This window comes from Protopterus annectens, chromosome 6.part0, assembly GCF_019279795.1.
Source record: "Protopterus annectens isolate FY-2018-M chromosome 6.part0, PAN1.0, whole genome shotgun sequence".
Taxonomy (NCBI): Eukaryota; Metazoa; Chordata; order Ceratodontiformes; family Protopteridae; genus Protopterus; species Protopterus annectens.
Genome location: NC_056737.1, coordinates 230,822,801 through 230,848,178, shown reverse-complemented (window position 1 = coordinate 230,848,178; position 25,378 = coordinate 230,822,801). Strand labels below are relative to the sequence as shown.

Here is a 25,378-nt window from a genome sequence, read left to right as displayed (position 1 = left end):
TTTTGGATGGAATAGCCTTGTGCAAAACAGTGGCAGTTGAAAATTCAGAGGAGAAGCGAACAGATCTATGTCTGGAGTTCCCCAAGCCATGGTCAACTGAAGAAATACCTGAGGGTCCAATTTCCATTCGTGAGGATCCACAATCTGTCTGCTCAGAACATCTGCTAAAGAATTTTCTGCTCCTGGCAGAAACTGTGCTCGAAGAGTGATGTGCAGATTCAAAGCAGTTTCCCATAACAACATTGCTTGTCTGCAAAGAGGGTAAGAATGAGTTCCCCCTTGCTTGTTGATGTACCACATGACAGTTGTGTTGTCTGTTTGAATCAACACCAGTCCTGGTTGAAGTAGGCTCTTGAATCCTTCCAAAGCAAATTGAACTGCCAGCATCTCTTTCATGTTGATATGCAAGTGAAGTAGCTTTGGGGGCCAAAGGTCTTGAATCCATTTTCCTCTGAAATGAGCTCCCCAGGCTGACTCCGAGGCGTCTGTCGTCAATATCTGACTTGCCTCTGGTTGGGTCACAGAGAGCCCCTTGTTTAGGTGACATTCCTGGGCCCACCACAGAAATTCTTTCTGAATGCAAGGTAGAATCCGAATGACAGTGTCCAAATCGTGGCTGTGTTGAGTCCAAACGCTTTTGAGATACCACTGTAGCTTCCTCATATGCAGTTTGGCATTGGGAAGTACTAGAATGCAAGATGCCATGAACCCCAAGGCTTGAAAGACTGTCCTTGCAGTCAGCCTGGACATTACTGATAGCTGTTGGAAGTATAGGTGAAGATTTCTTTGTTTGTCCGGGGTAAGAAATGCCATCTGAGCAGCTGTATTCAGTCTTACACCCAGAAAACACATCTCTTGTGAGGGTACTAGACTGGACTTTATTTCGCTCACAGAATACCCTAGGCATCTTAAAACTGTCATTACATACTGCAGATGTTGAAGAAGTTCGTGCTTGCCTTGAGCCAGAATCAAACAGTCGTCCAGATAAGGATAAATTTGAATTCCTGTTAGTCTGAGAAAAGCTATTACTGGAGCCAGGACTTTTGTGAATACCCTGGGCAGTAGACAAGCCAAAGGGCAATGCAGAGAACTGATAATGCAAATTCCCATTCGAAATCTCAGGAATTTCCTGCAACCGGCCTGATAGGAATGTGAAGATAGGCCTCTTTGAGATCCAGAGTCACCATCCAGTGATCTTTGCCTAGCATAGGTAACAGCTGTTGCAGTGTTAACATCTTGAATTTTGGAATTTCAGAAAGGTGTTTAGAATGGACAAATCCAGAATTGGTCTCCAAGTATTTCCTTTCTTTGGCACTAAGAAAAGACGGGAATAAAACCCTGTGCCTCTTTCTGCAGAAGGTACTTCCTGTATTGCTCCCAACTGAAGCAGAGAAGAAATTTGTGTCTGTGCTTCCAGTCTTTGCTGATGAGGCACATCCGGCATACCTTTGAAAGGAGGGAATGTGTGAAAATAAAATTTGTAGCCTCGATTTATTATGTCCAATACCCATTTGTCTTGGGTAACCAAATGCCAATTCCTTTTGAAAAGTCCCAGTTTTCCTCCTAGAGGAGCTGCCAGCAAAGCAGAGTCTGGCAGCTGAAGACACAGGTCATTGGGTCTGTTTCCGAAAGGACTGACCCCTGCCCTCCCCAGCAGAAGGGGTAGAAGAACTCAAAGACCTAGAAGTAACAGGGCCCTGAGAGGAAGCCCTACCTCTACCTCGCCTCGACCTGCCCCTAGATTGATAATCCGAAGAGGGGAAAGACCATCCCTTAGCAGGCCAATTCCTACTGAACTTAGGGGGCTGAACCTGTAAAAAGTCCTTAACTGTCTGCATAGACTTAGCTTTTTCCTCCATCTTTTTCAAAACTGATTCTACTGGAGGACCAAAAAGAACATCAGATTGTAGAGGAGCATCCATAATTCGAGCCTTAACATGCTCTGACAAGGTCTGATCTTTAAGCCAGGCATGCCTGCGAACAACTGAACTAGTAGCAGCCACCCTGGAAGAAGCCTGTAAAGCATCAAAACCACACTGCAAAGAATGCTTACCAACTTGGTCTGAAGCATGCACTAAATCCTGAAGCTCCTTACATTCAATACCTTCAGCTAAAGCATCTACTTTACATTTCAATTGGCCCAGAAAAAATTTTGATACCTGAGCATATGAAACTGACAATTTAAAGCTCTCATAGCCAAAGTAGAAGAGGTATACAGTTTTTTACCCCACCTATCCAGGGCCCTAGCATCCTTGTCCAGAGGAACTGGATTCCTAACCACAGAAGCCCTAACACCTTTGGAGCCTTGAGTAATAGTTTCTGGATCAGCCCTAGGACTCTTATATAAGTACTTGTGAGCTTCCGGAACCCTGTAGTATCTATCTGGTTTAACCGGAGCAGGAGGCAGAGAATCTGGGTTAAGGGCAGCCTCAGAAAATACATCCTGAACAACATCCAGTACAGGGGAATAGCCAAGGGCCTATGCTGAGGCAAAACAAGAATTCTCTTAGCCTTTACGAGAATCAGAATAATCCTGGCCCTCCCATTTGAAATGCTCCCTCATGGAATGCAAAGTCTCAGAGAAAGAAAAATCTTCTGGAGGGGACGCAGAGGGAGTAGTGTCCTCAGCCTCCGAATCAGAATAGGGAGGGAAATCCTGAAGTTCTCCTACAGAGGAATCTGACTCATTGGAAGACTGAACCAAATCCTCCAACTCTGTCTCTACCCTGGGCCTCTTCGCAGGGGGCATAGAACCCCTAATTAAAGTAATCAAATCTTCAGCCATCTTTAACATGTGCTTCCTAGGAGCTGGACCCTGGGGACTAGCACCAGCAGGGCCAGACTTAGACTTAGAATGGGCTTTGCTTTGAGAAGGAGGAGGCCTAACTACCCTATGAGAGGAGGGAACCACTGACATCAGAGAAGCACCCTCAGCCTGGCCTAACACAGGAGAAGCCACTTCCTGTAGTAACAAAGGCTCTCCTTGAGACTCAGGTAAACTTTCAGAAGGAGCCGCTGAAGCAGTCAGTGGTTCTACAGAACCGGCGTCCGGAGTGGACGACTCATCCTGTTTGGACCGCAAAGACTTTTCTTTGCGTTTCTTAGAAGAACCAGTCATCGGAGAATCCAACGGCATGTTGTAATTACAACATTTACCAAACACCAGCCTAGCACAGTCCAACCGACGTTTAATAGTACGCTTGTTAAAAGTAGCACAAAAGCGACACCCAACAACGTCGTGCTCAGGCCCCAAACAAGGAATGCAGAGTGAATGGTAATCCCTATGAGGAATCTGTTTCCCACAAGAAATACAGTTATTAACTTTTTCTGACATTATTCAGCAAATCACAGAAGCCTCCACGATAGTAGCAAATATATTTTATTTTAGAATAAAACAAGCGCTTTCACGCACCTAACAAGTGCGCTTCATCAGGTTACAAATTTTAAAAAATGTGGACTCATCTTATATAGTCATATACACATCTTAATTAGCTAGATTTTTGGCGGTTAAAAACAATTAAACAATTACAAAGCCCTAGATTCCATTAGTGCTTAAAGCTATGCTCAAATAAGAGAGAAAACAAAGCTTGTTGATGGTACAATTCATTCAGAGCTTTTCGCTACTGCCATGAAATAATCTCAATTCAAATTAAACATATATATAAATAAATGCGTACGATACTCTCCTTCAATTAATCAAACATTATATATATATAAAATATACAAAGTTAATATAGATCATTGAAGATATATGCTGTATTTATACTGCCTATGTATTATATATGCATTATACTATATTAGTCCTTCTTAGCCTGGATAATATTTTATTAATAGAGGTTAATTCAAACTCATATTAAATAGTATAGGTCATATTATATTACAGCCATATCATATAAATATTGAATATTATTAAATTAAATTTTTTGTATAAAAATCAATTAACTAAAATAAAAATACATCATAAGATAAAAAATATATGAAAATGTAAATCAATCAAATAGACAGCCACAGCGATAAAACAATGAAGGTATTATAGCTTATCTATAAGTTGTTTTGATAAACTGATTTGTAATATAGGTTTTCTACAATAAAGCTGGTCTGATATTAAGGGCTGTATTTAAGCCTGGTTCTATATGTGCCCTTAATAACAAAATCCATTTCAATTCATATAGTTCTAAAGTGCCTAGCGCATTACCTTCCCTTTTATTAGGGTGAAGTATCTGCAAAACCCTAAATTTAAATATATGGGTTGGAAATGATTGACAGTGTCTTGCTAAGGCATTGTTGACATTCATTTTCCGTATGTCATATATGTGGTTGTAGGCTCGATCTTTGAGCCTACGTGTTGTCAAACCCACATAATATGCATCACAGATTTCACATGTGGCCAAATAAATTATGTTCGATGTGTCACATGTTGCATAAAAGTTCGGCTTGAAATTATAACCAGTCTGTACATTTTTGTAAGCCTGCTGGTCACTAATATAATTACAGACACAACACTTCTTGCACGGGAATGTTCCCTGCCTAATATTAGTCCTAATATCCAAAGGTGCATATAATACTTTTTCTTTACACAATAACCTTTTTAGATTTGGACAATTACTATATCTGAAGATAGGGTATTCACCCACCACATTCTTCAGTTCTTGGTTCATATAAAGTAATTTCCAATTCTTGTGAATGATCTCTTTTACATACTTGACATCATTGGTAAATTTGATGTCATATTGTATCTCTCCTATGTTTGCTTTCCTTTGAGGCCTAAAAAAACCTTGCTTATAGCTAGCTTTGCGGACCATGTTGTTTCTATCTTCAGGGGATGACACCACATGATCTGAATAACCCCTATTCATAAAACACTTCATTTGAAAATTCAAATGCTGCTCTCTATCTTTTACGTCACTACATATTTTAGTTATTCTAGCCCTTTGATTTCTCACAATGTTAGGAAAAATATGGCGTGGATGCATACTCTCATGGTGTAGTATGCCATTTTTCCAGCAAGGTTTTCTGAATAGCGACGTGGTGAATCTATTCTGATTATTTTTCATTATAGTTACATCAAGGTAGTTAACCATATTTAATGAAGCTTCATAAGTAAAACTAAGGAAGGAGGTAGTTGATTCCATATATTCAATGAAATCATGTAATGATTCCATACTTCCATTCCAAAAGAGTAGAATGTCGTCTACAAATCTTCTATAGTAAATCGCATTGTTAATAAAACTTTCATTACTTAGAATATGGGTTCTCTCCCATTCATACACCGCTATATTGGCATAGACATTCGCACAGGGGGTGCCCATGGCCACCCCCCATGTTTTCTTATATATCTTATCTTGGTATATAAATACGTTGTTATTAAGTATTAACTCTAATAAAGCACATATAACAAACTGCTCATTTTGGTTGACTATTCCATAATCATTTAGACAACTTCTAATGGCCTCCACACCAAACTCATTAGGTATGCTCGTAAACAGGTTCCTTATATCTAAGGTTACCAATAAGGTCTCATGATTTACTTTTTCAACCCATACGGAATTTTCAAGATCTTCCAGTAACTTAAATTAATTTTTTAATATAGTGGGTATTTTTTCTACCAAAGGAGCTAGTTTGTGTTGTACATATTGTGAGGCATTTTCGGTCACCCATGCCTGGCCCGATACTATTGGCCGTACTGGTGGGGGATATATCCCTTTATGCATTTTGGGAAGCCCCTTGATGATGGGAATGAGAGGGGCTTCAATGTCTAAATAGTCATAGAGTTGCTTATCTATACATCTTGACATTAGAAGATCGTAGAGTACATCTTGAACACTCCTAATTATTAACATAACTTCAGCTCTACTTATCATTAAGTAGGCGGAGTCATCACTCAGCATCATATTCATCATATTGTTATATAAACTGGAATCCATTATTACTACCCCCCCCCTTTATCTGCAGGTCTAAATACCAAACTTTGATCATTACACAATGAGTCCAAACTATACCTTTGTGACTCGTTCATATTGTAGAACAGTTTTTTATGTTTTTTCTCTCTATAATAAGCATAGAAATCAAATTCACATGCTCGCAAAAAGCAGTCAATGGAGCTGGGTATCGATGGAGTAAAAGTGCTTTTTCTTTTGAGAGCGATGGTTCTGGTCGTGTTGTCATTATGCTCAGAATTATGAAACAAAAGTTTTAGGGTAATTTATCTAGTAAATTTCCGAAGCATTATGAGAGTCTCTGTAAGTTCACTGCCTCGGGAAGGAATAAACGATAAACCCTTGTTAAGTACAGAGCATTCAGACTCAGTTAAAGCATGGGACGAGATGTTAAAAAACAAGGTATTCAATGTTTCTTCTTCCTGTTCTCCCAGCTGTCGCCTGACATCTTGCGCTTCCCCCTCCCCCTGCTGGTAGACCGTATTGGGGCTCGATGTTTGTAGGGAAGCGGGGAGTTTAAAATCGATGCCATATTAGGTGTAATATTCAATACACACGTACCTTCCTTCGGTCTGGCTCCTGTTGTTATACTTTTCAGTCCTTGCTGATTGCAAGGTAATGAGGCGGTAGAAGATGTAATATCTGCTTCTAATAGTGGTGAACTAGGCACACCACTATTGGGTAGAGTATTTTCCATGCTAACAACATTATTGTTAATATTTGAGCTACTTGTTGTATCATTGCTAGCTCGATTAGTCTCTTCAGTTGCTACTACTTCATTAGATCTCGGGTAAAGAAAAATGTTGCCAACATGGAAATCATTACAGTCTCTCCTTAGCTTTTTTAACTTCACTTGCTCCAGCTTATTACTGTAGAAAGTAACCTGTGATAGCATATTATTTAATTTAGATATGCAATGTTCACTTTTATATTTTGTCATCATACTTTTATGCTCACCTTCAACTTTACTTATAAGGTCATTCTCCACCGGTTGGAAATATTCAATGAGTAACCTCAGGTAGCTGTTCCCAAGGTCCAGATTAAGTTGTTGCCATCTCCTAAGAAGCTCCGGATGAGCCTCTCCATAGCTCGGCATACAGAGGACACGCATGCCCCGCGGAATAACCTTGAAGTGCAGGCATGCCTCCAGGTGTTTCCTCTGCCAAATGAGCCTATGGAGCTTGTAAAGGTTGTTTTCCAGGTTCCTCAATTCGCCAAAAAAATCTTGCATGTTCTCATTGTGGGTATTCACCTCTTGTGGAGCATTATTTTGGTTGTTAAAGTTCAATAATGAGTTTTCACGTTGATGAAATATGGCATTCCAATTCGAGGTATCACTAGCAACTTTCGGTGTATAGTCCAATTCTATATTCAGAGTATCCATCGTGTGATAGTCAGCCGGGAGTAAAAACAGGAAAAACAAAAGTATCAGCAGCAAACCCAACACGACCATCCAAGGCTCCGGTAAAAACAAACGTGTAGATTATTCAGCAAATCACAGAAGCCTCCACGATAGTAGCAAATATATTTTATTTTAGAATAAAACAAGCGCTTTCACGCACCTAACAAGTGCGCTTCATCAGGTTACAAATTTTAAAAAATGTGGACTCATCTTATATAGTCATATACACATCTTAATTAGCTGCATTTTTGGCGGTTAAAAACAATTAAACAATTACAAAGCCCTAGATTCCATTAGTGTTTAAAGCTATGCTCAAATAAGAGAGGAAAAAGCTTGTTGATGGTACAGTTCATTCAGAGCTTTTCGCTACTGCCATGAAATAAATTCAATTCAAATTAGAAATTATATATGAATAGATACATACAATACTCTCCTTCAATTAATCAAACATTATATGTATATAAAATATACAAAGTTAATATAGATCATTGAAGATATATGCTGTATTTATACTGCCTATGTGTTATATATGCATTATACTATATTAGTCCTTCTTAGCCTAGACAGTATTTTATTAATGGAGGTTAAATCAAACTCATATTAAGTAGTATATGTCATATTGTATTATAGCTATATCATATAAATAGAGGAATCTGTTTCCCACAAGAAATACAGTTATTAACTTTTTCTGACATCCGTCAATACTGAGGCAAGAAAAAGACAAAAGTGTCCCCAACGGGGTACTTAGCCCAACTTGGTCTCCGGTCTGAAACTCGAAAACCGACAATTCCAGAACGCCGAACGGCACTTGCAAATGCTGCTTCTGCTTAGGACCACACGGCAAGAAAGACTGAGGTTATGGCGTCGGTCATACGCATTTGTACTGGCACGTACTGACGTCAGTCTCGGGCGCCGATGACCGACGCCGGTTCTAGCCCTTTGGTATTCGGGCCGATTGTGGACAGCGGAACACCCATATGTAAGGACTGCAGCAATGGGAGACGAAGAACATCCTCCTTATCTAATGTAGAATTCAAAATTTCAGACTTTACTGCATCAGCAAACTTTTGGTTACATATTCAGGCATGTCTCCTAAAAAAATGTAACAGCAGCAGTGGCCTTAGACACAATACCTGCACAGTCATACACACACTCTTCAAAGCATGTTTAGATACCCATTAAAAATTAGAAGCAATATGATTTGTAAATGAGCTATCCCCTGAAGGAATTGAGGCAGAGTATTCCCTCAAATTGTCTGCAAAAAACAGAATAAATTTCCACATGTATGCCTGATAGTTGAAAATTCTGTAAGCTAAAGTGGAAGAAAAGAAAATTATCTTACCAAATCCGTCCAGCACCTTGCCTTCCTTGTCCACTGGGGAGGGGTTGGTACAGACTAATTATCTGTTGTCAGCTGGCAAAAAGGTAGACAGAACAGCTGGATTGGGTCTACAATGAGAAAACAAAAAATTGTTAGCTTGAGGTACTTTATACAGTCTATCCGCCTTTATAGGGACTGAAGGTTGAGAGTTAAAAATTATAACAGACAGCAATAAACACATCCTCCAAGGCTGGAAAATGGGAGGAATGGGTGTAGAACAAAGTGTAATCACTTGTAACATAACATACCATACCATACCATACCATACCATACTATCTCCTCATTTCATGGGGAACATCTACCTGTTCCCGCAAAAATACCTCATTCATCCTGTAAATAGTCAGAGAAAAAGAAAATTCCTCTAAAGGAGTGAAGTAATTGATAAGATTATAGTATACTGGAATTAAATGGAAACAACTGAAATGAGACTGGAATGAATGTGTTTATTTGTTAATTACCCAAACTTGTGCTGAACAGGTGCTGATCTCTCCTTTATGAGCCAAGTCTTTCTGCACTTTTCAGAATTAATTCTGCACACTCTGTAGTTCGGTTAAGAATGCTTTATTAGATGTTAACAATATCTAAATACTGTCTCCAATAACAGTGCTGATAAACAATAACAGTCTGTAGAAATTCTGGAATGCTGGATAACCGTAACAGTGCTGATAAATATATCCAAAGTTTCTGTGCGTATATTCTGATTCTCCTGAATAATATCAACTGAAACATTCTTTTCATCCTGAATAATATGGATATTTGACCTGACTTCTGTACTCAGGCTTGAGTGTCTATACCGCAAATACCTTTTGATTATTAGTCCAAAAGCTGACTGACTCAACTGACCGTGACTAAAGTATTTCCTAATAATACCAAAACCCTGTAATGCTTTATATGTCTCTTTAGCCTTGGTTTTCAAGCCTTGTCTTACATGTGCTTCAGAGTGCCGAACTGTCTATTCTTTATCTAGCATTCCATTGCAAGTACACATTTTTTCCTTGAGAAAGGAACAGTCTGTAGCTTTTCCTTGAAAACTATTATTTCTGCACATTTCATGTTTAGCCAGTAAGATTATCTTTTCCTTTCTACTCAACTGTCTTTCCCTGAAACTGAATGGATACATGAAAACACAAGTCCAACTCTATATTTTTAGGTCTATTATTCTACCTTAATATACTATAGTGAACTTACTAAGAATAAAGTAAAAACCCTCAGTCTGACAAGCAGGCAGAGAGGACCAAGCTTCCTCAGAATCAGAGTTATGGACTTGAGAATATGGAGGAGAGGAAGCCCTGTCTCTGTCTATGTAAGAATCCTCTGACATATTATCTTCATGAATTTGTTTAGTGACACTGCCCTCGGGTAAGGATTTCTGAGAACCAGGATTAACAGCCTATAATAATTGCCTAGCTAAAGTAAAAAAAAAAAAAACATTTTTCCTAACAGAGACCATATCTTAACATAAACAATGTCTAACCTTCTGATTTTTCTTTGCGGGTAACAACCTGACAGAAGACCAACTCAGAGATGGTAGTTCAGCCCTATCAAGAGGTCTCTTTCCCTGGTTACCCTGAAAAGTATCAACCAGAGATTTCTCCCTAACCAAAAGAAGACGGTTCTCCCATGATCACAGTGGAACAACTAAAGGGGGCATGGCTGGCCATGAATGCAAGTAGACTGAAAAGAGTACACCAGATGAAATGGGAGAAAAAAGTGAGTGGTCTGAGAAACAACGGCTGTTCACTATAGGTTTACTCACCAATGTCTGTGGAACTGACTGAGCCCACATGGGTGGCAAGGGATCTGTATTGTTTCTTCTTTTTAAGTGCAGCTGGAGAAGGGCCAGCAGGATTGGAACAAGTATCTGTGCTGCAGTTGAGGACAAGGAGTGAAGGCCAGTAAGCTGTGCTTGATTGAATCAAGTGGAAGGTAAGTTCTCGCACAAAAAATGTTTACAAGAACACACACATACATACTTACCTCCATAGACACACTTTCTGAAAAAACATAAAAATGCAAAATTCTCTGTCAAAATCAAAGCATTTGTCTACAATTCACAGTGACAGAAAAAAAAACAGATGAGTTGTAACTAAGTGTACCCAAGTGCTAAATATATATAAAATGTTTTTGCCCATTTAAAACACTCTGAAATCCTTACACACTGACAAGTAAACTAAAAGTTTACATAAACATTACAATTTTACTACAAAATAACCTCCAAATTGAAAAATAAACCTTAAACTAAAAACAGAAGTCCCAGACAGGAACCTTCTGATATTTTGAAAAAAAAAATACTGGATTTATTAAAGTGGAAATACTGCTTTTAGTAACCAAATAGTGCAACAAATTCTGTGGGGAAAGGGTTCCCCTTTGGTGATTTATCTTCCAGAAGAGAAACTCCAAGGCTAACTGTTGCTTCCGTGGAACTTCAGAGCTGCTTTCTCTTGAGAAGACATGAAAGTACTGAAAACTTATTCACTCACTTGACTCAGAGTGAAGGTATGGGAGGGAGCCAGAACTTTGTGAAGCTGGCTGGTTGCTGTACCCAAAAGGCTACTACAGTAGTGAGAATGATTAATAGCACCCTTGGAGAAGGTGATGTTCATGTGTCAATCTGCCTTCCTGTCAGCAGACGCTGTTTAGAAAACTTGCTACTAATCCTATTTTATCTTAGCCTCTCCAATGGATTTTTGTCAGAAGGATGGAAAACTGTGGTAGTTATCCCACTCCACAAGTAGGAAAATTCACTACTGATCAATGAAACTGCAAACCTATAAACCTCACCAGCCTTACATGCAAAAGCAATGGAAAACATAATTGCAGAACATATTAACAAGGGCATAAGAAATCCTGCAATCCCTGGACCCAAGATGTTTGGGTTTAATAAATGCAGATTCTGCCTCCTGAACCTGATGGGCATCTTTTGAACAAGTCACAGATGCATTACACTCTGCCAAATCAGTTCACACTGTCTATCTGAACCTAGCCATGGCCTCTGACAGCATTCCATATTTTGGCATTATTGATAAGCTAATCAAACTAAATGTAAACCCCTCTGTTACTCACTGGAATGCAAACTGGCTAACCAACAGAACCCAATTTAATACTGAAGAAGGCATGCTCTTTTTGAAAAGAGTAGTTATCAGTGGTGTCCCCCAGTGATCAGTCCTAGGACAACTTCTATGTGGTACTTACATCTCTGATGTCAAGGCTGGCATCAAGGGTCTGTGGCAGACCAAGTTGGCAGATGACTGCAAACTTTGAGCTGTCATTAACTCCCCATTTGACTTCCAAATTTTTCAGAAGGGACTAACATGCACCAATACGCTGTGTGTCTGGACCACTGCCTAAAACTAAATGCCAAAAAATGCAGCACTGTGTCCTTAGGTAAAACTGAGCACCATTGCACCTACCAAATAGGAAAGTTGACTCAGCCATTAGGGACCTGGGTATTTTCACTGACAACAAACTATCCATTGATCACCATGTATCCACTACTGTTAAGCAATTCCCTTTAACTTGCTAAACTAACCATCAGGGGTATCTCTTCCAGATCTAAAGAAGGTATCATTCCTCTCTACTTTTTCATTATCAGGCCCATAATGATAATAAAGTATAATGGCATTTTTGGTATGTACCTGTCCAAGTATATGACCCAGTTTGATAATCAAAGGCATGTGTTCCTTGAGAAACCTAGACCAACTTAAATTGCTCTCTCTCTCTCTCTATTTTCTGTCTCCTACAAATTATTGAGATATTACCTCTGCATAGCTTACACAGCCTCAAAAGATCCAGTCATATGTGACTTTTCATACTTCCAGAAAATTAACAGCACCCTCAATACTCACTCAAGACCTTTCAACTTCCACAGAAACATAAATAAATCCTGCTGGTAAGACAGATATATATCCTTGAAAATCCCTCTTTTATATAATAAGCTTTCTTTGTATATAAAGCAAAGTAGCTGTCTAACCCTCATTAAACATACAATGGATGAATAAATGGGCTATCATAAATATACCCTGGGTCTGGCCCCTCAAGTCCAAACTGAAAGTGGTCAAAACTGGGTATAAATTATTCATGTAAAGTAGGTACCTTCAGTCTGGGGTATTGTGGCTAGGCTGCTAACAGTCCTCTGGATCAACAGCCTAGCTTTGGCCAATAAACATATGCTTGATGCTAACAAAGACTTCTACCAGATTAAGCCTGAACCAGACCACTCAAAGCTGTGAATATTTAAAACACCATATGGAAGAGGCAGATCACTGAGAATGCCATTTGATACTTCTTCAGCACCTGAGGCCTTCCAGAGAGAAGATTCTCAGCTTAATTAGGGTCTGGAAGGTATTGTGAATGTTATTGCTGACATACCAGTTTGGGGTGAAAGCAAATGAGAACACGATGAGAGGTTAAAAAGCTACTAGAAAGACTGAGACAAAATAAACACAAGCTGAAAAAAGAAAATATCAAACATATGGCGCAGTATTATACATATATTGGCTATATGTTTGCACAATACAGTGTGCAACTGAATCAAGAGAAAGTAAAAGCAAAATTCCAAGTAGAAAGACAATCAGACAGACAAGCAAACAACTATAAAGATTTTTACATCGTGTGATACTCACCCATGTTTATTCCAGATTTATGTTTCAGAAACAGAGTGGTAATAGGTACAAGAACAAGAGGAAGATGTTGCAATACTAAAGAAATTGATCACACAGTCTCCATCTTTTCAATATTATGATATCTCAAAGTCAGTTTTGTTGCAAGTGGATGAGAGACAAACTACTTTTCAATATTATATCTGTGAACAGGGAAAAAAAGCTTCACACTGTGTGTAGTGAGCAGAAAATGGCAGCAAAAGTACCTTTGTAGTCCAACAATGGTTCTCTTCACAAAATGTATACCAAAGTACAAAGTATAAAAAATAATCACAGGAAATGTTAATAATGTTAGTTGCTTTTTTTAACATGACTTAGCCCTTTAAAAGTTACATGAAATGGTTTCAAGCAACACTGCTGCATAATACAACAGTAGCTGTTTTAATTAACGTGAGTCATATGACCTTTTAAATTGAAGGGTTGTATGTATATTTAAAGTTTGTTAGTGTTACAAGGTATTATGGTTCTGAAGAAGTCCCACAAAAATTTCAGGGATGAAAGCGCTTAACCATTTGTACTTGGATTTCTTTCTGTTTTTTTTTTCTGCCTCTTCATGTTCTGTGTGTTTTATTAAAATTACTTTTTATACTTTGGACTTTGGTATACATTTTGTGAAGTGAATCCTTGTTGGACTACAAAAGTATTTTTACTGCCATTTTCTGCTCAGTGCACACAGTGTGAAGTTTTTTTTCCTGTTCACTGGTTTTGCTTCTACTTCACATCAGTCACACTGGCTTTTCTACACAATATTATGATATCTCAAAGTCAGTCTGGTGCAAGTGGATGCAAGACAAATTAGTTTAGGAGAAGTATTACAGCAAGAGGAACAGCTAAATGCCTACAACCCCTTAGCAATGGTGGAGGCAAAAACAAAATATGCTCAGACTGAGAATGAGCTTTGCAAAAAGTGCTGAGGACATGCATATGAGAAGTCTGTGAAAAGAACAGATCATAAACCACTACAGATTATTTTTCTAAACTGTCATTATGTCTTTAAAAGATTATGTTAACCCCCTACATAAATATGACATGAAAACTGTGCAAACCAACTTCAGAAGACAGTTACAAGACTTCAGGAAGTACACACAGACTGATACAGAAATGCAGGTGATGAAAGACAAGGTTGTGCTAGGATAGCCAAAATCAAAGAAAGGTGGCAGTTAAGATACTGATGTACTATACAAAACTGTGATTATATTAAATGTGCACAAGGTAAGTTGTACAATAAAACAGAATTGTACAAAATCAATTCCAAGACAAAGTGCAAGACAGAGAATCCACAAAGTCCCTCTTAGAATTGCAAAGAATAAGAAAACAGCAACATATATGCCATTTTAGTAGGGACAGTCAACAAAGGAAGGTGGTGTGTTTATGTCTAACACAAGCATGCTGAACTTCTTCGCTTCTGCTGTGAACAATTGAGGAAAACTATGCTCCAAACCTTTCTGCTTTAAAAAACTACAGCATGACTAAACATCTCACCAAAGTTGAAAACAGTAACACATCACTCACCAAGAAGATCCTTGCTCCCCAGAAAGCTGATATAAAACAAAACAGCATAGAAGTTCTGAAGATGGCTTTTCATAGACACTCCAAAGGGATCCTTCTTTGTGTTAAAATTTTAAAATATTCTGAAAATATGACAACAATGCAGGAGAATGAAGAAACTTTGAAGGACACGTTGCCAGTTTTTGGCTGTACTGGACTAAATAATAAGCTTCCAGGAGAACAATTGCAAGTGACAATAGTTACAGTTAGAGGTGGGACACACACACATTTCAGCATCCGAAGTGCATCACACAATTCAGAAAATGCCCTGAAAACCAGTTTACAGTTTTGTTAATTTTAATATTACATTTTCTACTTCTGAAGCAATTTCTAAAAATAAACACAGACATTTAACTGTAACTAAACTGTGTGATGTTACCAGTGTTGTTAAGTTTACCCCCAACCCACTTTAGGTGGTCAATATAATAAAGACAATAAAAGAAGTGCATGCAATAACAAATACATTAAATATAATAACAGAAAATTTTACATAAGTTATGCATCTGATTAAAATATAAACTACGGGAGAGGAAGTTACCACTTTATGTACCACAAATAAGTAAATGCACTCAAAAATTGAGGAACTGCAACTATACAATAACAATTACAGCTGCAAAACATGGCTCCAACAACTGTTACAGGACATATGGGAAAAACCACGTCCCTCAGATTTTAGGCCAGGAGCTTTAAATCTTCCTTCCCAAACACACAGACAATAATAAGATTCCAGAAGCAAATGTCCACGACATTACTGTTTTATTTTTGGATTTTCATTCTAAAATCAAAATTGACCCAGCACATAGGCTTGGGGCACCTAAATCACAGTTAACTCATACAATAACTGTGCATTTTTCCATAGTTTCTGACAGAAACTAAGTGCATGAAGCTTTTCAGCATCTTTATTAAATCATCACATTTCAAACTTTAACAAGAGCTCGCAAATATTAATAGAAAGGCTTTATCAACAGTTCTGTTATTACTGTCCTGCACTGTACTTATGTTCTATTTTTAACAATTTTCATTCACTGGAGCATTACTTAAACTGCTCATTTCCTAGTGTCTCAAACCCCAGTCCTCCTCCTGAATATTATTCTATGTGTACAGTTCCCAGAAATTCAATTTATTTCTATGAAATATGCTTTCTCTCTTTTTTAAAGATCAAACTCCAGTTACTTGGGTCATTTACCACCTTCAAAACTTTTGTTACATTTGGCATAGCTTTTGATTTCCATTTTTAACCGCCAACAGCATTACACATAGTTACCGCATTACATATCTAGGCTAATCAGATCTTATATCCCAAATAGCTCAGATAATTTACTTGATTACTACCATTTGTTCCCATCTCATTTCTATCAAACTACTCCATAGGTAATTTTCAAAATCTTCCACTTCATCACATTCCCAAAACAACATGCTCCCATACTTTTTTTCTCTACCCACATATCAATGTTTAGTGTACACCCAAGGAAAAATCTCCTTAAATCAACTTGAGATATAAAATAATTATACAAACACTTCCATGCAAAAATTCTAAACCTTCTGACCTTTTTGCTTTCTTCAGATCCTTACAGATTTCTTCCCAATCAGTGTACCACCCTGTAATCAAATATAAAACAATTAAAATAAATGTCCTATTAATTTTCCCTTTTTAACAGCACCTTATGCTCTAGATGCAACTAAAAACTCTACCAGAGCTGGCCTTTCACTTAACGCTTTCCTACTCCCCTTTGGTAAAAACTCTGTACCAATGAACTACCACATAGGCATCAGTCTACTTAATACCAAATGTGTGATAAGAAACCTTGGGACCCAGGTGGACAGTAGTCTCTCCTTTGACAATCACATTGCCACAGTAGTCAGGAAGTCCTTCTACGTGGCACACCTCATCACAAAAGGGTTCTCATCTAGGAAAAAAGAGGTCACTGTTCCCCTCTACTCGACACTCATTAGACCCATTATAGAGTACAACGCCCCTTTTGGAATGTACCTCACAAGACATCTGCAGCAGCTGGAAAGGCCACAGAAGTACCTCACAAACAGGATTACTGGCCTCAAACAGATGCCCTACACTGACCGTCTCAAAAAACGCCAGCTTTACTCCATAGCATATCACCTACTCTGAGGTGATCTCTGCCTAACACATAAAGCTATGTCAAACCCAGAGCTGCTGGACATGCTACACCTAAAGAAATCCCAATCCCTCTGAGCTATACACTCTAGGGACCTAAACCTTGTCACCACAATAAACAGGACATGCTGGAGAGAGAGATTTCTGTCCCAGAGACTTCTCATACTCTGGAACAAATTACCCATCTATGTCAAGCAAAGTTCCTCATTAACACTCTTCAAGAAAAATCTTGATGAATGGATGAGAAATTGGAAATACACCCTGGGGATCACTTCTATGGCTCTGCTCGACAGTAGCACAGGAAAATAACTTTCTTGGGTGGCATAAGCCAGGGAACCTTGTTGGCTAGGCTTCCTTAGGCCCTTGGGCAAATAGCCTAGTACCTACCTATGAACCTATGAAGAGGATATCTGTTTCACAGCAGTGGTATTCTCTGCAAGATATACCTGTTCCTCCAAACCATCCTGTTGATGTTGCATAAGAGGTTTAGATCCCTAGACCAAGTATTTCTGATGCGATTTGACTTGCTGATGTGCATTAAATCCATCGGTAATGGGTTGGAGGATGCCTTGTATACCAAACACAGATCATTTGTCAGCATTATGTAGGATACAGAGTATAGTGACAGGGCTTTGAGTCTGTCCATGTAGGACATGTTGTTAAGGCCTTGAATCCTTTTAGTAAGGTATCTCTGTGGGTATTTCACTTTTTGCATTTGTCTGGAAAAATACAGGACAAAGGGGGCATTATATTCAATGACTAGCCTAATAAGGGTTGTGTAAAAGGTGCAATGACACGCAGTGGATATAAAAAGTTTACACACCCCTATTAAAATGCCAGGTTTTTGTGATATAAAAAAAACTCAGACCACAATAAATCATTTTAAAATTTTCCCACCTTTAATGTGACCTATAACCTGTACAATTCAATTGAAAAAAATAAACAAATCTGTTAGGGAGGAAATATAAAAAATAAAAAAAGTACAATAAGCTGGCTGCATAAGTGTGCACAGCCTTAAACTAATACTTTGTTGAAGCACCTTTTGATTTAATTTCAACATTCAGTCTTCTTGGTTACACACCTGCCATCAAATTCCAAATAAAGTTTAGCTGTCGTAGTAGGATTTTCCTGACATTTACTCAGTTGTCTGATACAGCAAAAGCCATGGTTTGCAGACAGCTTACAAAGCATCAAAGGGATCTCATTGTTGAAAAGTATCAAGTCAGGAGAAGGGTACAAAAAAATTCCACAGCACTGGATATACCATGGAACACAGTGATGACAGTCATCAAAAAGTGGAGAAAATATGGAACAACAGTGACGTTACAAAGAACTGGATGTCCCTACAAAATTGATGAAAAGACAAGACAAGACAAAAACTGGTGAGGGAGGCTACCAATAGACCTACAGCAACACTGAAGGAGCTGCAGGAATTTCTAGCAAGTACTGGTTGTGTACTACATGTGACAACAATCTCCCGTATTCTCCATATGTCTGGGCTATGTGGTGGGGTTGCAAGACAGAAGCATTTTCTTACATAGAAAAACATCCAGGCCCGACTAAAATTTGCAAAACAATACAAAAAGTCTCTCAAAAGCATGTGGGAAAATGTGTTATGGTTTGATGAGACCAAGGATGAACTTTTTGCCCAGAATTCCAAAAGGTACGTTTGGCACAAAAACAACACTTCACATCACCAAAAGAATACCATCTCATGGAGAAGCATGGTGGTGGCAGTATGATGCTTTGGGATTGCCTTTCTTCAGCTGGAACTGGGGCTTTAGTCAAGGAGGAGGGAATTATGAACAGCTCCAAATACCAGTCACTTTTGGCCCAAAACCTTCAGGTGTCTGCTAGAAAGCTGAAGATGAAGAGAAATTTCACCTTTCAATAAGACAATGACCCCCAAGCATACATCCAAATCAACAAAAAAATGGCTTCACCAGAAGAAAATTAAAGTTTTGGAATGGCCCAGCCAGAGCCCAGACCTAAATCCAATAGAAAATCTGTGAGGTGACTGAAGAGGGCTGTGTGTGCACATGAGATGACCTCGCAATCTGACAGATTTGGAGCGCTTTTGCAAGGAAGAGTGGGCAAATATTGCCAAGTCAAGCTGTGCCATGCTAATAGACTCCTACCCAAGAAGACTGAATGTTGTAATTAAATCAAAAGGTGCTTCAACAAAGTATTAGTTTAAGGGTGTGCACACTTATGCAACCAGATTATTCTACGTTTTTTTATTTTTTATATTTTTCCCCTAACATATCTGCGGTGGTGCAGCAGGAGCATTGTTGCCTCACAGCAAGAGGTTCTCCCGTTTGATTCTCAGCTGGAGTGCGGGAAGTGCCTCCTGTGTGGAGTCTGTATGTCCTCCCTGCGGTTGGGTGGGCGTTTGAAAGACATGTGTAAATGGGCGTACCTTCGTTGAAGGTTGGACGTCGAGCTGATACCTCGGCGTTCATGAAAATCTACTGCCAATCATTAGCGGACTGGAGTTTCGCTGTGGCAACCCCTAACCGGGAAAAGCCGAAAGACAAACAACAACAACATATTTTCCCCTAACAGATTTGTTTTTCAATTGAATTGCACAGGTTATAGGTCACATTAAAGGTGGGAAAAGTTTTAAAGTGATTTATTGTGGTCTCATTTTATATATATCACAAAAACCTGGTATTTGGGAGGGTGGCTTAATGGTTAAGGTGTTTGCCTTACAAACACAAGGTACAGGGTTTGAGTCTCACAAGGGATAATTGGCTAAGCTTAAAATGGCTCGCAAGGGCAGTTAGCCTACTACTAATCTATGAACCTAGAGTATCATTTTAACAGGGGTGTGTAAACTTTTTATATCCACTGTACCTAGATCCAGACACAATTCCTTTGCTTATAAGCTATGCAATATAAAAGGACTTTCTTACAACAGCTACGTGTTGGTCAAAAGTTAGGTCACTGTCCACATAAGTTCCCAAATCTCAAACAAATGGGTCAACTCTTAAGGATGTACTGTCAATGTGATAGTACCCTGGGTCAGATGATTTCCCAAAGGATACAATAAAACATTTTTGGCATTTAGTTTCAGTCCATGATTATTACAGACAAACCTTTGTGCAGGATGGTCAAGTCATTTGGGGATTCAATGACTGCTCCTAGCTTGCAGTCATCTGCAAACTTAGTTAGGCAGAGCCCTTTTGTACTGGCTTTTACTTCAGAAAAGTAGATGATAAACAGGAGATGACCCAGCACTGAACCCTGGGGACTCCACTGGTAGCTGGTCTCTTTGTGGAGGTAACTTCACCTATTTTGATTATCTGCATCCTATCTGTGAGCTAGTTGGCAATCCAGTGGGTGAAATGGGGGTTTATTCCTGTTTTAGTTAGCTTTTCTACTATGCCTGACTGGGGAATTGTGTCAAAAGCTTTGTCCAGGTCAAGGTATGCTGTGTGTACCATTTTGCCTTCATCCATTGCTTTGGTGACCTTTTCAAAAAACTCCTCCAGGTTGAGTAATCATGACTTACTAGGTTGAATAAGCATGACCTGCTCTTGATGAATCCAGTCTGAGATGGGTCCACGGTTTGGATGTTGCCTATGTCCTGACTGATTAATTCCATGATTTTACATATGGGCTGATCAGACTTATGGGTCTGTGGTATGTCATCCTTTATGTAGGTGAATGACTGTAGCTGTTCTCCATTTCTTAGTATAAAACCTGTATGGAGGCCGAGACTGAACAGTACTGTATGGGGTGTGACTAAATCATGCTTCAAGATATTTAAGATGCATCCAGGGATATTGTTAAGACCTACTGATGCAGTATTTTTAGCTTTTGTTCATACTTTTGGGGCTTGGCCTTGTGTGACAGCTGGAGGAAAGCCAGTTTCAGGCATATCTTGAAGAACAGACAGAGGGGAGGGAGGGGTAAAGTTAGAGCTAAATCTATCAGCCAATAATTCATTATAACTTCAGCCTCAGTGTAGGTAACATTGTTCACAATCAGTTTAACACATTGTTGCATTGTGCTATTATGATTAAGACCATAACTAAAAAATGTCTTATGAATGTCTTTGGCTTGAGTAGCTGTTTTAGCCTCAAACTTAGCTTTGGTAAATTTCATTACACACTTTGAGTTATTTGCTTATTTCAGTGACAAGGGTTCTAACATTCTGGGAATTACTCTTCTAACCTTTAGCCAACATTGTTTTCCTTTTATTATAAATGTTATTGATATTATGGTTACATGTGGATTTGTTTCTGGGGTTTGCCCTGCACTTGTTCCTATGGGGTACAGTTGCATCTGTGCAGCTGTTTACATGCTGGTGTAGTGTGGTGGTATACATTTTTGCATATTCAGTGGAGTTAACTGGGCATGGAGGGAATTTGCAGCTTGCCAAAATATCACTTAGGAGTAGATTGTTTTAAGGAAATTTTTAGAGGTACCTTGAATGGAAGGGATGTCTGGTTTCTGTTTTATTTAGAAGGAGACTGCTTTATGGTCAGATCTAACAAGAAATTAAGATACGCAAGGGATGGTGCAAAATGCTCCTATATTAGTAAGGACAAGATCCAAGATGTTATTCCACCCTAGTTGTACTCTGACTAATTGTTTCAAGGCATTTGTATTAACAAAGTTCAGGAATCTCTGTGCTTGTGCACTAGTGGTGCTGTAGATTTCCCAGTCTATAGTTAGATAGTTCAGCTAGCCTAGGAAAGTGGTAATGGTTTTAATACCGAGCGATTCTAGTTCCTGAAGAAAGGTGTCATGACTTTCTTTTGTCATAGAAGGAGTTCTAGTCCTTATATATGGCACTGAACCTTTCTGATGGCTATTTGGACGTGAAGAAACTCTAGTGCATTATGCTGTTTTACCAGTCTTAATGAGACTCTCTTCTGGATGTACAATGAGACACCTCCACCTTTTTTCACCTCCTGCGAATTACTTTGTCTAAACTGTGGAAGGTGTTATAGCCTGCAAAGCTGGAGTGCTTTCCTCTATTTTAAACCATGTCTCATTTACCACACAGAAGTCAATATCTTCCAGGGTGAGAGGAGCTTGTAGGAAATGGAGTTTCTTGTTCAGGCTCCTAGCATTGATCAGTAAAACCTTCATATTTCCCTTTGCTTGTTTCTTTATGTTGGTAGGTTTATTTATTGAAAACTAATTGCCAGGAAAGTCCAACAGGGTAGGAGCCATTTACAGTGGAGGTCTGAGGCGATAAGCTCCAAACTATTACAAAACAGTTTATTAAGAATAATAATTTTACAGTCTTTAAAAATAATACACAAACAAATACAATTTAAATAATTATACCAAATTAGACATAATATGAAAAATTAGTTAGGAACAGATGCAAGTTTTACGAACGATTTAATAATTAGAGAACTTTTTAGCCAGTTTATGGAGAAATTAAAGGTAAGTTAGTACTAGTAGTAGTAGTAGTACTACAACTGCTCTACTATCCTTTTCTGACTGCATTAATAAAAATCGTAACAACAGCTTACTGTCCTCAGCCCTCTTTAATGACCTCTCAAAAGCATTTGATATGGTTAATCATCAATTACTGTTAAACTCACTCAAATCACTTTCACTAGATACCCAGACAGTTAATTGGTTCAAGTCCTATCTAGGAAATAGACAACAAGCAGTCTTCTGGGAAAATAAACTATCTACTCTTCTCCCGATAACTCTTGGAGTCCCACAAGGCTCCATTTTGGGACCCCTCCTCTTCACTATTTTCATAAAATGATCTGAAAATCTCCATTCCACAAACCACCTGCATACAATATGCCGACGACTCAACATTAATATGTTCAGCCTCCACGCCTGCTGGACTTCATTCGAGTACCCAAGCAGTATTTACCTTAGTTGAAAACTGGTTCCATCAACGCTATCTTCTCCTTAACCCCCAAAAAACTAAATTGGTACTATTCTCTCCCACTCAGAAGTCTCCTACTATCAACTTCACAATTACATCTAATAATGGTACTGTAATAACACTGGACACAACCCACTAAACTTTTAGGTGTAACAATCGATCATAATCTAAACTTTGACACACATATCAACCTAACCATTAAATCAGTTAATAAAAACCTTGGTTTCCTCTACAGACTTAAACCCTATCTCACACCTCTAGCTAGGACTGCTATTGCCCGAACTCACTTAATCTCCACCCTTCTCCATGCATCCCCAATCTATACCAACTTATCCAAAAATAATCTTCATAAGTTGGAAACATCCTATAATAACATAGCTAGATTTGCCACTGGTGCCCCTTTTCGCACCACCACTGCCAAAATCTTAAATTGCTAGTATGGCTGGAATTGCAAAGCCAGATTCTTTTCCAGCAACTTACTACTATACACAAGATCTTACACCATCCCACAGATGCACTCATACTCTCTACCCTTATCTGCTCATATATAAATCTAACAATCCTTCGATCAGCTAATAAGGTACTAGTAGCTACCCTAAAGTCCAACAACAAATCTGGAGAAAGCTTGTTCTCAGACTCTATTGGTAACTCTTGGAACACACTTCCAACTGAGCTAACAGCCCTTTCTTCTACCCCACTTTTCAAGAAGCAATTAAGATTCCTCCTTAAAGCCCAATGGCTTTGTCCATGCACAAATCCTGGCTGACACTTTCTCCTCTAGCAGGACCATTCTTTACTATCTATCTTTAACATGCTATTTATTTATCTATTTTATTTATTTATTTACATTTGTTGACCGGGAGTGTCCGACTGGACATAGGTCCATTTTCAGCGGAGGCCTGTGGAGAAAAGCTCCACAGTTAAAATATACAGACAGTAGTTACATTGGATTTACATAGCGATTAACAATTTGATTAACACAACAATTAATTACAAACATAGTTACAGATGAAGAACATAGTAAATCAGTAGACAACTAGAATCTTTATCTGCAAAGTACGTAACAGACATTAACAATTGTTACAATAAGAAGTTCCTGCTGTATAAGCCTCTGAGCTTGCTATAATCAAGGTAGTTAGTGGGGTGGAAAGAAAAGTAGTGGTTGGATGGGGTGGGTGATATTAGAGTGGGAGCTGCAAGGGCATAGCCAGCATGTTTTTAGGTGCGCTTTTAGTAAAGTTTTGAAGTGGGTGCATGATGGTACGGAGGTAATTGTGGGTGGGATGGAGTTCCATAATTTGGCTATGGCACAAGAGAATAGTGCTTCACCAGCAGAGTTATTGGCTTTAGTGATCTGCAAGTGATTTTTGTTGTTGGATCTTAGTGGTCTGGTGGTGCAATACGGTTGGAGTAGATTCTGGAAGGATGGGACATTTAGTGGATGGTTTACTAGTTTGTGGGTGAGTGAGAGTTGATACCATTGAAGGAGGTGAGGGAGTTCAAGTCAGCCCAGTTCAGCAAGTGAGAGACAGTGGTGACTACGGTAGGATGCCCATGTGGCGAATTTGGCGATTTTGTTGTAGCAGGTCTCTAGCTTGTTTAGATCGCATTGCCTTAGGTTGGTATATATTGGAGAGGCATAAAGTAGGGTAGAGATAAGGTGGGAATTTGCTAGTGAAATCTTTGCTGCTTTGGTGAGAAGTTGCTTATTTCTGTAAAACGCTCCTAGTTTTTTGTGGACTTTTTTTATAGTCATGGATATGTGAATGTCAAATTTTAGTTTATTGTCTATTTCCACTGCTAACAATTTGGTGTGTTCTGTTGGGTGTATAGTGGTGTTGTCTTTTGCTGTGATGTTAAAGTGAGAGTTGTTTTGAGTATGCTTGGTGGGTTGGAAGATGAGTAGTTTAGTTTTGTTTGGATTCAGTATTAATTGGGCATTGGATAACCAAGTTTCAACAGAGGAAAAGCCTTCAGGTGCTCTGATATTCTCTATTAATTCCTAATGTAGTAGCTCACCTCCTAAGGTTTGGTAAACTTTATAAACAATGTTACCCTCAAAAAAAAAAAAAAAAATTATTAATCCTTTTACTCAAAATTTTTAACTTATTTAGTCGGGCATGTTGGTATGTTACTGTAACAGTACTATATAAATGTTCCTGTATTTGAAATGTTTTACCTGTCTGACATTATCTGTATTGTATATGGTCAAGATTTCGGTCTTGTAAATTGTCTTAATGTGGAGCTTTTTTCCCCGGGCCTCTGCTGAAAATGGACATACATCCAGTTGGACTATCCCGGTCAACAAATGCAAAATAAATAAATAAATAAATAAATAAAATTAGTGTAATACAAACATGAATTGCAATACAAAGTGAGAGAAAAACCAAGTTTATGGTACACTTAGAAAGCAGGAGACAAACTGACAGAAGTAAGGAAGTGAGTAAAGAAGA

General features: G+C 38.6%; 1 long non-coding RNA gene across 1 annotated transcript in view; it reads right to left on the bottom strand.

Annotated features, from left to right (window-relative positions):
* The window catches only part of LOC122804229, a 40,422-nt gene that overhangs the window by 9,901 nt on the left and 5,143 nt on the right, over window positions 1-25,378 (bottom strand). The window contains exon 2 of the long non-coding RNA XR_006365204.1: window positions 8,681-8,787. This is a non-coding gene — a long non-coding RNA (uncharacterized LOC122804229). The remainder of the gene's footprint in view (window positions 1-8,680; window positions 8,788-25,378) is intronic.